Source organism: Bos indicus x Bos taurus, chromosome 4, assembly GCF_003369695.1.
Source record: "Bos indicus x Bos taurus breed Angus x Brahman F1 hybrid chromosome 4, Bos_hybrid_MaternalHap_v2.0, whole genome shotgun sequence".
In the NCBI taxonomy this organism is placed as follows: domain Eukaryota; kingdom Metazoa; phylum Chordata; class Mammalia; order Artiodactyla; family Bovidae; genus Bos; species Bos indicus x Bos taurus.
In genome coordinates, this window is record NC_040079.1 from 31,469,493 (window position 1) to 31,481,848 (window position 12,356).

Genomic DNA, 12,356 nt, shown 5'->3' on the forward strand with positions numbered 1-12,356 from the left:
ATGAAAAGGTTTATAATAGAGAGAGCTGTAGGGAAGAGAGAGATATTTTTAAATTTAATTTTTCAGAACTCCATATGGATATTTAAATTTAGAATTATCAAGCAAATTTATTTTATAAAATATCAGAAACTTCTGGGGAAATAAAGAATAAACTTTCTGGGGAAATCTTTATTTTGGGAGGTATCAAGTATTATATTGGTTGCTTTAGCAGTCATTATACTTGGAGATTTCATGCTCAGCTTTCTCCCAAACTCATCAATCTCTTCTTCTTCAAGGGATGGATAAGAGATGAGGCAGAGAAAAGATAGAAGTGTTCCTACCATACTATTCTGGAAACTTGTTTCTCTTCAGTACATGAAAATGGTGGGAACAAATTTCTAATACATGTCTATAGGGTGAGCAGATGTTCTGATGTGCTGGCTTAGTGGCTCAGCTGTATCTGACTCTTTGTTACCCCATGGACTACAGCCTGGCAGGCTCCTCTGTCCATGGAATTCTCCAGGCAAGAAAACTGGAGTGGGTTGCTATTTCCTTCTCCAGGGGATCTTCCCAACCAAGGGATCAAACTTGGGTCTCCCACATTTCAGACAAATGCTTTGTGTGCTAGGGAATGTCACAATTACACCCATTATCCCAGATGATTATTAGTAGTGCACCTTTTAATTCTTAATTTAGCTACAATTCAGACAATAAATATGTACATCTAGCATATGTAGTAAGTGCCCTATATAGACTGAGGAGAAGAATAACACAGATCTTTCTCAGTTTACCATGGGATTAAGTCTTTGTGGCTCAGCTGGTAAAGAATCCACCTGCAATGCAGGAGACCTGGGTTTGATCCCTGGGTTGGGAAGATCCTCCGGAGAAGGCAAAGGCTATCCTCTCCAGTATTCTGGCCTGGAGAATTCCATGGACTGTATAGTCCATGGAGTCACAGAGTTGGATACGACTGAGCAACTTTCACTTTCACAAGTCTCAATAAGGCCATTATAAGTTGAAACTCCATTTAGTAAACCTAATCTATAGAACATCATAGCTGTGTGCAGCCTACCTTAAGCATACTCAGAACACATACATTAACCTCCTGTTGGGCAAAATCAACTAGCAAAAGTCTATTTTATAATACAATGTTTAATATCTCATGAAATTTATTGACTACGCTAAGGAAAAGAAAAAAAAAAAAAAAAAGAATGGTTGAATGGGAGCAGAATAGTTATAAGTGTATGAGCTATTTACCCCCATGATCATGTGGCCAGCTGGAAGCTGTGGCACTGCAGCTGCCCAGCACCATAAGAGAGTAAGTAAGACAAATCACTAGACCCTGGAAAAGATCAGAATTCAAGACTGGAAGTATGGTTTTCACTGGATGAATATTGCTTTTTGCATCATTGTAAAGCAGAAAAATCATGGAACCACCCTAAGTCAGAACCATCTGCACCAAAAATAGAAATTTCAAATTTCAAGGATCATTTCTATGAGCTTCCCTCATTGCTCAGACAGTAAAATCGTCCGCTTTCAATGCTGGAGACCCGGGTTCAATCCCTAGTTCATTATGAAAGAAGTTTCTCTGAATGTGTAGAGCACCTGAATCCCTAAATAAGAAGCTCAGTGTTCCCTTGTGAGTGTGAAGCTGCTTTTTGGTGTTGGTTCTGCAACTGCCATTTGCCACTGATGATCATTCTTCTTTTCCTTTGGGGAGCAAGAGGGAGAGGACACTGCCTGAGTAAAACAAAGGACAAAAAATAAGCTTTAAAGTACTTTCTAATTTGCCTACAAACTGGAGGAATATGTGAAATTGCAAAAAATGTAAAATTGAAACAATAAATTGGTGACATCAGTTCATATGAGAATTTTATTAACTTTATTCTTTATTTATGGGAATTTAACAGCTTAGAAATGAGTAGGTTTTTTTATTTTAAAATTTAACTACAGAATTATTAGTAATCTTCGTTAAGCCAATTTATACTTTTTCCCCTCTTTCTTCTCATGAGAGGAAAGTCTTCATATAATCTTTGGTTTAAGTTAATGAGCACATTGAAATATTTTATATATTTGCAAGAGAATGTTAACATTCATTCATACAGAGTAAACAAAAATTTCTTTTCTGGATTCATAACTACAATGCTACCCCCAACACCACCCAATACCACTTAAATTTAAGAAATAATAGTTTTGGACACATAAATTGATAGAACAGAATAGAGAGTTCAGAAATAAACCCACTTATATATATAGTTAATTAAATTATGAGAAGGGAGCCAAGAATATACAATGGGGAAAGGAAGCTTCTTCAATAAATGGTGTTGGGAAAACCAAAAAGCCACATGCAAAAGAATGAAATGGGACCACTAACTTATACCATATGCAAAAATTAACTCAAAGTGGATTAAAGTCTTGAATGTAGGACCTGAAACCATAAAACTCCTAGAAGAAAGCACAAGTCACAAATTCCTTGAATTATTTTTTATAATGATTTTTTTAAATTTTATACTAGAAATAAAGGCAATGAAGTTGAAAATAAACAAGTTGGATTACATCAAAGTAAAATTTCTACACAGCAAAGGAAACCATCAGCAAAATTAAAAGGCAACCTACTGAATGGGAGAAAATCTTTGCAAAACATAAAGGATCAAGGGTTAATATTCAAAATATACAAAGAATCAGAACAACTCAGTTAAAAAAAACAATGATTTTAAATGGGCAGAAGACCTGAATATTAATTTTTCCAAAGAAGACATAGAGAAGGCCATCAGGTACATGAAAAGGTGCTCAACATCACAAATCATTAGGAAATCCAAATCAAAATCACAGTGAAATACCACCTGACAGCTATTAGAGTGAATATTACTAAAAAAGCTAGAAATAGGAAATGCTGATGAGGAAGGATGTGGAGAAAGACAACCCTTGTACACTAATGGCTGCTGCTGCTGCTAAAGTAGCTTCAGTCGTGTCCGACTCTGTGCGACCCCATAGACAGCAGCCCACCAGGCTCCCCCTTCCCTGGGATTCTCCAGGCAAGAACACTGGAGTGGGTTGCCATTGCCTTCTCCAATGCAAGAAAGTGAAAAGTGAAAGTGAATCGCTCAGTCGTGTCTGACTACTAGCAAACCCATGGACTGCAGCCCACCAGGCCCCTCGGTCCATGGAATTTTCCAGGCAAGAGTACTGGAGTGGGGTGCCATTGCCTTCTCCACACTAATGGCAGTAAAGTAAATTGGTGTAGTCACTGTGGAAAACAGTATAGAGGTTCCTCAAAAATTAAATGTGCTGCTATCACATGATACAGAAATTCCACTTCTGGGTATTTATCTAAAGAAAACAAAAATACCCAACTAGAAAAGATATATGCATTCCCATGTTCAATGAAGCATTATTTACAATCAAGATATGGAAACAATCTGTGTTCATGGATCAATGGATTAAAAAATGTGATACACACATATGTATATATAATGAAATGTTATTTAGACATAAAAAGTGATTGTCATTTTCAACAACATGGATGGATTTGTGGGGATTACATTAGGTAAAACAAACCAGACAGAGAAAGACAAACACAATAGGAGCCCATTTATATGAGGAATCTAAAACCAAGCTCATAGATACAGAGAACAGACAGCTGGGTCCCAGATTGGGGAGTGGGAAGGAGGAGATGGGAGAAATGGGTAAAGTGAGTCAGAAAGCAAAAACTTCCAGTTATAAAAGAAATAATCCAAGGGGATGTAATGTACAGCAGAGTGATCATCATTAATAATACTATATTTCATATTTGGAAGTTTCTAAGAGAATAAATATTAAAATTTTTATGATTAAAATCAAAATTATAATAAATTAAAATTATTAATATTAAAAAATTTGTAACTATATATGGTGACAGATAGTTAACTAGACTTATGATGGATACCATCTAGCAGTATATTCAGATATCAAATCATTATGCTCTACACCTGACATTAGTATAATGTTGTATGTCAGTTATAGGGCTTCCCTGGTGGCTCAGACTGTAAAGGATCCCCCTGCAAAGCAGAAGACCTGGGTTCAATCCCTGGGTCGGGAAGACCCCCTGGAGAAGGAGATGACTGCCCACTCAGTATTCTTGCCTGGAGTGTTCTTGCCTGCTCCTCAGTCCATGGGGTTGCAAAAGAGTCAGACATGACTTAGCGACTAACACTTCACTTCATAAGTTATATCTCAATTTCTTTTTTGTTTTAGTTTTTAAATGTTTTAGTTTAATAAGATTTTTTTCAAGTGTTTCAGTATGAACCAAAAATTAATGAGAAATATATAAGTAAACATCAAAATTGATACCATCCACATGAGTCAACAAGGGACAAGAAATGAGCAGTTGATAAAGGAAAATTAATGAGGCTTCAAGAGAATGAAATAGAAATACAAAATAATAAATTATGTTTCAAAATAACATTGAGATTTGAAATGGATGAGTATTATACTAGAAAGAATTTTTAAATGCAGAGAAATAGTGACTGCATTCTAATTAAATCATAACAGATGATAGACTTTTTTGACTTTTTAAGTATCAAAAGAAACATCTATTTTTACTTTATAATGAATTCATGTACTAAAAAATGTATTCAGAAAAAAATTCATATTGGGATTGAAGTCAAAGAAAGACCTAGTTTAAAATGCAAGACATTCATTGTAGAAAAATGTCTGCTAAAAAGAACAAAAAGAACAAAAAATATGAAGCCAAAATGGATAAAGTGATTAACAAAAATGTTAACAAAAGAATTCATAATTGCCTTTCAAAGTAGTATATATTTGAAAAGATCTAGGAAAATGAACTGCTCATGAAAGAATAATGAATTGAAAATATTACCTAAAAAGGAGTTATGAAAATAAGTCATTTTTTTCTTGCCTCATAACAAGAAAATTACAGGCAATGTACAATTAAAAGATAACACATCTTTATGTAAGGCCGTGAGGGGAAGGAAGAGAAGAGAATACTTTGAATGTGAATCAGTCATAGAGAACTGGCCCTACTATTTAACAATATGAAAGGAGTTTGGAATAAGTCTACTGATGTATTTAGAGTTAACTGATAAATATGGGTGCCTCACCTGAATGATTGTAATACCCTCTTACAAGTCTTCCATGAGCTTCTCAGGTGGTGCAGTGGTAAAGAATATGCCTGCCAATGCAGGAGGCCCAAGAGATGTAGGTTTGATCCCTGGGTCTGGCAGATCCCCTGGAACAGGAAATGGCAAGTACTCCAGTATTCTTGCCTGGAAAATTCCATGGACAGAGGAGCCTACAGTGGACTACAGTCCATAGGGTCACAAAGAGTCAAATGCAACAGAGGGCATGCATGCACACACACACACACACACACACACACAAGTCTCCCAACTTATACTCCTGCATCCTCCAATCTAGTTGCAACATGACAACCACAGAGTCCTCTTAAAATCTTAAGTCAGACAATACCCCTCCTGTGCTCAAAGCTCTTCAATGATGCCCCATGTGCCTCAGCATAAAACAAGGTTTTATATGATTCTGGAAGGCCCTGAATGATTAGGACACAGTTACCTACCTCTCTGACTTCCTCTCCTTACTCTCCCCAGGATCACTCTCTGTAGTCACATGGGCACCCTTGGAGTCATGACAACAGACCAGTGAGGTGTCTTCCTCAGAGCCTTTGCACAATAAATATTATATCTATTGTCTATCTCTACAACTCTAGAATGCAGGCTTTGAAAGGGTGAACACTATGGTCTCTTTCGTTCACTGATCGATCCCAAGAACATGGTAGAGTCTCTGATACATAGTAGATTCTTGCCGAGTGAATACATGAATGATGAAGAGTTAATAAAAATAGATTTCCAAGATATGTTGAAGTAATAGGTTTATAAAATGAAGCAAATGCTACACAAATTCATCAAAATTTAATAATTGGGGGAAATGTTTGCACTGTGCTTAGTTGCTCAGTCATAGCTGACTCTTTTCAACCCCACAGACTGTAGCCCACCAGGCTCCTCTGTCCATGGGGATTCTCCAGGCAAGAATACTAGAGTGGGTTGCCAGTCCCTTCTCCAGGGGACCTCCTCCACCCAGGGATCAAATCGAGTCTTCTGCATTGCAGGTAGATTCTTTACCATCTGAGCAAACAGGGAAGCCCCTAAACACATAAACAACAAACAATAATAAAAAGCAACATAAAGGCTATAGCTTTCTTTGGTGAAACTATGGCAGAGGAAAAAAATCTTTGAAAGACCTTGCATCAGTAATTATATGATCTTGTCTGGGAATTACATATAACACTTCCATCACCACCCATTACCCATTAACTAGAAATAGCCACGTGGCCCCACCCAACAAAAACAGGGACCAGAAAGTACATTCCTACAATTTATCTGAAGGCAAGAAGCTAGAAACACTTGATGAATTAAGTGTTCATGATTAAGTATTGAATCCAAGTTTCCTGCATTGCAGGTGGATTCTTTACAGTCTGAGCTATCAGGGAAGCCCTAAGATATGTTACAGTCATCCTAACAAATTTCATTAATGATTTGGACTTGAGGGCATTAATCTGTTACCCACATCTTTCCTTCCTTCCTTCTTCATTTTCTTCCTTTTTCCCATACCTCTTCCTCCCTTCAGCAAATATTTAGTGAACCCTTCTATGTGCAGCTAATGGTACTGGACTATGAAGACACAACACTTCATAGCAAGATTCCTGCCCCCACAGAGCTTATAGTCTACCAACAATAAACAGGTGAGCAAAATTTTTAAATGTAAATAGTGATGGATTGTGGTAAATGTTATAATGGAGATAAATACTTGATAAAGAATGAGCAGGATAGTCAGGAAAATCTGAACAGATATTGGAGATGAGATCTGGGGACTCATCTGGGGATTGCAAAGATCCAGCTGAATTCTGAAGAGAATTCCAGACATAAGGCACATGATTGAGAAATAAGAGAGTCTTGTATGGTCTAAACTGTAAGAGAGAGAAGGAAAGTGATGAAGAATGAAGTTAGAGAAGCAAGCAGAGACCAACCTATGCAGAGCCTTACCCATGCAGAGCCTTATTGATGAAGGTGATGGGTTTTGATTTTATTCCAAGATCAATGGAAAGTAATCAAAGTTTAAGCAGGATTAATATGATTTGTTTTATGCTTTTAAAAGATTACATTGACTTCTAGGAGAAATATAGAATGGATGGGAGATTATTAGGAAGTCAAATGCAGAAATAGAGTAGGTCTTCATTAATTTTAGGAAAGGAAAGGAATCAAACATATTTAATAAGAAAGTCAACAAGACTTCCTGTTGGATTAGCTGTAGAGATAAAAGGGAAAACTCAAAGACTGAGGAAATTGACTGAAGAGTGAGGCCATGGAAGAGACAGAGAAGAAATAAATCGGAATTGAGGATAGTCAAGAATCCTTTATTTAACACACTAAATTATAAAGGCTTCTCAAATATCCAAGAAGAGATGCCATGTGTGCTAGACGTTTTAACCTTGATTTAACATTTATTAAAGCGTCCCAGTTAGTGCTAGTGGTGAAGAACCTGCTTCCCAATGCAGGAGACACAAGAGACAGGTTTAATCCGTGGTTGGGACGATCCCCTGGAGGAGGGCATAGCAATCCACTGCTGTATTCTTGCCTGGGGAATCCCATGGACAGAGGAGCCTGGCGGACTACAGTCCATGGGGTCACAAACAGTCAGACATAATTGAAGCAATTTAGCATGCACACACACACACTTATTATGAGCATTGGATGCATTATTTAATGTGTATAGCATGGTCATAACTTTAAGTCATATTGTGTCATATATACATTTCACATATATATGTTTATTTATGAATGTACTTATTGTCTTAAAAAGTTACATAAAATGCAACTGCTTTCTCTACAACTACTTTGGTTTTCAGTTTCAATCCTCTACATCTGAATAAGAAAAAATTTAACTGTCCAATTCCATTTAAATTTAATCCAATCCAACATCTTTAAAAGTATAATGTTTCTTTCTATAGTAAAAAAGTCTCAGCTGGTCTTCTCAATTTTGCCTCTCCTCTAGAGATGGTGTGCTTTCACGCAGGGGTACCTGGGGGCAACTCCTACAACCTCACAGCAGCAGGGAGCCATCAGGGGTCTCGAGTATCATGGCCTCTGCCTCTTCTGGTTTCAGTGGAATTTCTTTATCCATCAGGATGTTGCTGAAAGCTCTCCAGCCCAGTGTTCAATTTCTTGAGGTCAGCTTATCCTATATAGGCTCAAAGGCAACGCAGCTCCAGGCCTTCCTCCTCCTGACCTTGGTTCATTCTCAGGTTGGAATATGACTGCCCACATGTGTGCTTCCTCCTAGAGCCTCAGATGGAGAGTAGAGGGTGAAAGTGAACCTCCCCACTCTTGGTGTTCCTCTCACTTAAAGAATGCCCAGATCTAGATGGGATTCACAACCCAGAGAGGGAAAAATGTGGAGAGACATCCGCTTTGTTCGCTCTCTTACTGTTCTCTTCTTCCCATAATTACCCTACCTTTGAAAGTGGTGAGTTTTACCCAGAGAGGGCCTGGCTGCTGTCACAGGTAGAAGGGGTAAGATCTCTCCATCACTGGTGAACTGCTAAGCCAAATCCTCCAAGCTTATAAGGCTGTCATCCTACTATACAATCCAAATGTATAAGTCAGAATCAGAATTTATTAATATATTCTATTTGTATTCCTCATATAACAAATTTTAGATTTATCCTGCACAGAAAGAAACTTTCTTAAGACCAAGATAAAAGTCATGAGTTCAGAGAAGTCAAAAAGAAAATTATTTATTTTAAAAATTACTCAAAATATATTTATTATCTAATTTAACCAACTCTCACATCAAACTTCTAAGATCAGTGTTTTTATTAATCCTATTTTAGAAAGGAGATGAATGATATGAAGTTTCTGTAACACAAGTTATAAAATGACTGTTGGGATTTCAACCAATTCTATCTACCAAGTTCCTGCTAAAACGCCTTTTCTCGAAATTTTTGTGGTTAATCCTTACAAAGAGAAGGAAATGAAAGTCAAGGATTCCAACACAATATGTAACACAGATGAATATAGATCGATTTAAAATCTATACATTAACAAGAGCCCCAAAGCTAAATAAACCTGAAATGGATTCAAGTCATGTATTCATTAGGAATGATGTAAGAAAGTAGAACATATTTGCTGAGAGAAAGCTGGCGTCATTCTGGGCATGTGCTCAAGGGTTACGATCAACCCAAAAATCTGAGTAGCTTAACATAAGAAGTTTATTTTTTGTTCACATTACATCTTCCACTATGAGGTAGCCAACTTTCTGCACCACACAGTCATTCAGAGACCCAGGCCAGTGGAGCTGCCACAGTATTGGAGCTGCACCAGCCTGAGCATGCAGCTTCCTCAGGTGTTCTGTTAGGGGTAAGGGGAAACGAGCCACTTGCAAAGGTGTTTCAAATAATACAATTACACCCATTAGGATTTCGCTGCTCAGAACTAGTCCCTCGGACCCATCCAATTGCGAGGTGAGGAGAAAATGCAGGAGAGCAAATGGAATGTTTGAGCTGCTCTGCCACGGCGCCCTGAACATAATCCGCGTATCCAGCCTCCTGCCCACTCCTGACTTCAGCTCTTTCATTTCCAAGGTTGCTTTTACATTCAGGATAAATATTATTATCCTTGTTTTAGAGACTGCTTTACATATCATGGTCAAGGAAGAATACTACAAAATCTTTACAAATCTTTATTAAAGGCTACGTTCTACAATCATTGTAGGTAATACCATGTGAGTGTTTTATAATGAAGCAGTGTTTATGGAATGAGAAGACATCTATTCTTATACCTGTCAGTGGTAAGGCACCACACAAGTAGAAGAGTGGAGTCTGCTGATTGCATGGTTTCTATCCCCATAGCTTGCCTTTAACTTTGGTCTTACTTCTAGTTTAAACACACAAGAGTGACTTCAGAGTTACACATCTGAATGTGTTGCAACCGGCTTTTCACCTACAACCGACTGGGTTCCATTTACAAAATTCCTTACTACATTATGAATTCTCGAATAACAGAAGTTTGAGAATTTGAATATTAACACGTGGAATTAAACCTCCTGAAAAAAAGTTACTTCAGAAGTTGAAGTCTTTAGGAAATGTAAGGAAGTAGCACCACCTGGTGGGTAAGAATGACAGGAGAATCCGGAGATTTGTTAGAAGAAATGATAATGGCTATAAATATAATCATGTTCCCAAATAAAAGCCTTTAGAGAGCTTTGGAATTGAGACTTGAGGAATGAAATTCTCTTCCTAGGAAACAGGGACAAATAGAGGGTGTATGACTTTAAAAAAAAAAAAACAACTCACGTTTTCGTTTTTGATTGACAGCTACTCAGTGGGACCTGGGGAAACCCAGGTCAATGAAAGTGGCCTATGGTAATGATGAAAGGGTGGTTTACAACTAACCCGACACTATTATCACCAAAGAGCTGAGTGTCTTGGAAAGCTTAGAAAGTTTACACATGGTAGACCAAGGCACTGACCACGGGCTCCAACTCACTTAGTATCTGAGTCAGCAGGAGGTCCGTCTTCACATCTGTTTATTGGTCAGTATCGGAAATATAATGGTGAGATTTTTTTGACAAAAGCAAGAACAACAAAAATTTTCCGTTTTCAAGTATCTGTGCCTCATTTATTTAGCTGACATTTTCTCACAGTGTGAAGATTGCGTTGTTAACCTGAAACAAATATTTCTGCCAGGTATTTCTCCAGCAAAGATAGGTTTGTTTGGGATCAGTAAAGAATCCCAATTCAGGGTCTGCAACCAGGTCAAGCCACGAGAGGGGCAAAGGAAGTTGGGAGGGCTCTAGTAGACAGAGTCCATGACTTTTCACTGGCTGAGTCCTTGCCAGGAAAGAAGAGGAGTCTTCTCTTGTTGGGGTACAAGCTGAAATGGCTCCCACCATAGCGCAATACCATGACTCTCCCTGGTGATTATTGTACATTCCACTAATTCTATTTCTGATTAAGCCAGTCAAGCTGATAATCATGTAGACTACATTAATAGTAAGCTCTCAAGTCCTGAGGAGCTCTATTTAACAATAGGGACCAAGAGATATTTGGATCTCAGATTTTACCACTGTAAAATCAGTTTGCTTGGCATAAAGATAAAATATGCTTTATAGTCATCTGTCTAGCAAATACATCAAATTGTTCTTAAGCGAAGAATACAGAAGGGGACTTCTATTTGCTGAGAGCTTACTATCTTGCACATGCTAGTTGCTATAAGGAATATTTTGGACCAGGTCAAGGTTCAGCATGTCATAAGGTCCTCTATGTGTGCCTGATAGCAAAACTTCTTCTCACAGAAAGTTCAGAGGGGTTGTGACCATCGCAGAATGCTCTTAAGGACTGATACAGATGCCCTGACACACATTTTGTTTTGCACAGGTCCAGGATATCTGTAGGTGAGAACTTAAACTTAGTCCACATATTGTATTCGGGCATCCAAACCAGTCTAGGAGCCTGGGATTCCTTGAAGAAGGCTGGCCTGGAGAAAGGGACCTCAGAAGCTATAAGAAGATATGGAAGAGCAACTCTAAGCTGGTAACTTGTCTGGATGTCAAAGGGAGGCAGGATGTGGCAGCAGGAGGCTGCACATGACCTTCCCTGATATTGCTCCTCATCAAGTGTGAGTGTGCTATGGCTGAGACCTACCTGAAGACCTGGCTCGAGAGAACTTACTTGAAATATCTTTCATCACGAGACCCGACAGGAGTTTTTCTACTATTCAGAGAGGGAAACATGAGAGCAGTGGCCTGGGACTAAACATAGAGGATGTGAGGACAAAGTGACTGCAGGCAAACCTTACCCATAGGGCCCCCATACAAAATTAAGATAATGGGAAGAGCTGTCACCAAAAACCTGACTTTTTTATTAATTTAGCAGCTATAGACTCAAAGCCTTGAGATTCAGGATATTATCAGAAATGTGAAATACTTATATGTCCTGTCAGCTGAAGTCTAAGGCTATAGATTATGTTCATTTAACCAACACAATTAATTTTACATAAAAAAATTGAGGCTGGATGAAATAAGTCATCTAAGTGCACAGAGATAATAAGCAGCAGAGCCAGGATCAACACCTGAGCTGTGTGACTGCAAAAACCAGGATCATTCCTTATATCCTTTGCTTCATGAGATACAGAAGGTTTGGTGGAGCATAATCAACATGCATTATAGTCTTCCAAATAACACCGACAAAAAGCAACGTATGTTGAGCAACTACTCAATGCCTGTGCATCAATGTAGTTACTGAATAATTAATATATTGATTTTATTGGGTTTTCACCAAAGAACAATGCCAAGGCTCTATGCCTCTG

The 12,356-nt window shown here is 38.1% G+C and overlaps 1 pseudogene; it reads left to right on the forward strand.

Annotated features, from left to right (window-relative positions):
• The first annotated feature begins 1,546 nt into the window (after window positions 1-1,546).
• On the forward strand, window positions 1,547-1,725 carry LOC113891951 (annotated as a pseudogene).
• Window positions 1,726-12,356: the final 10,631 nt, after the last annotated feature.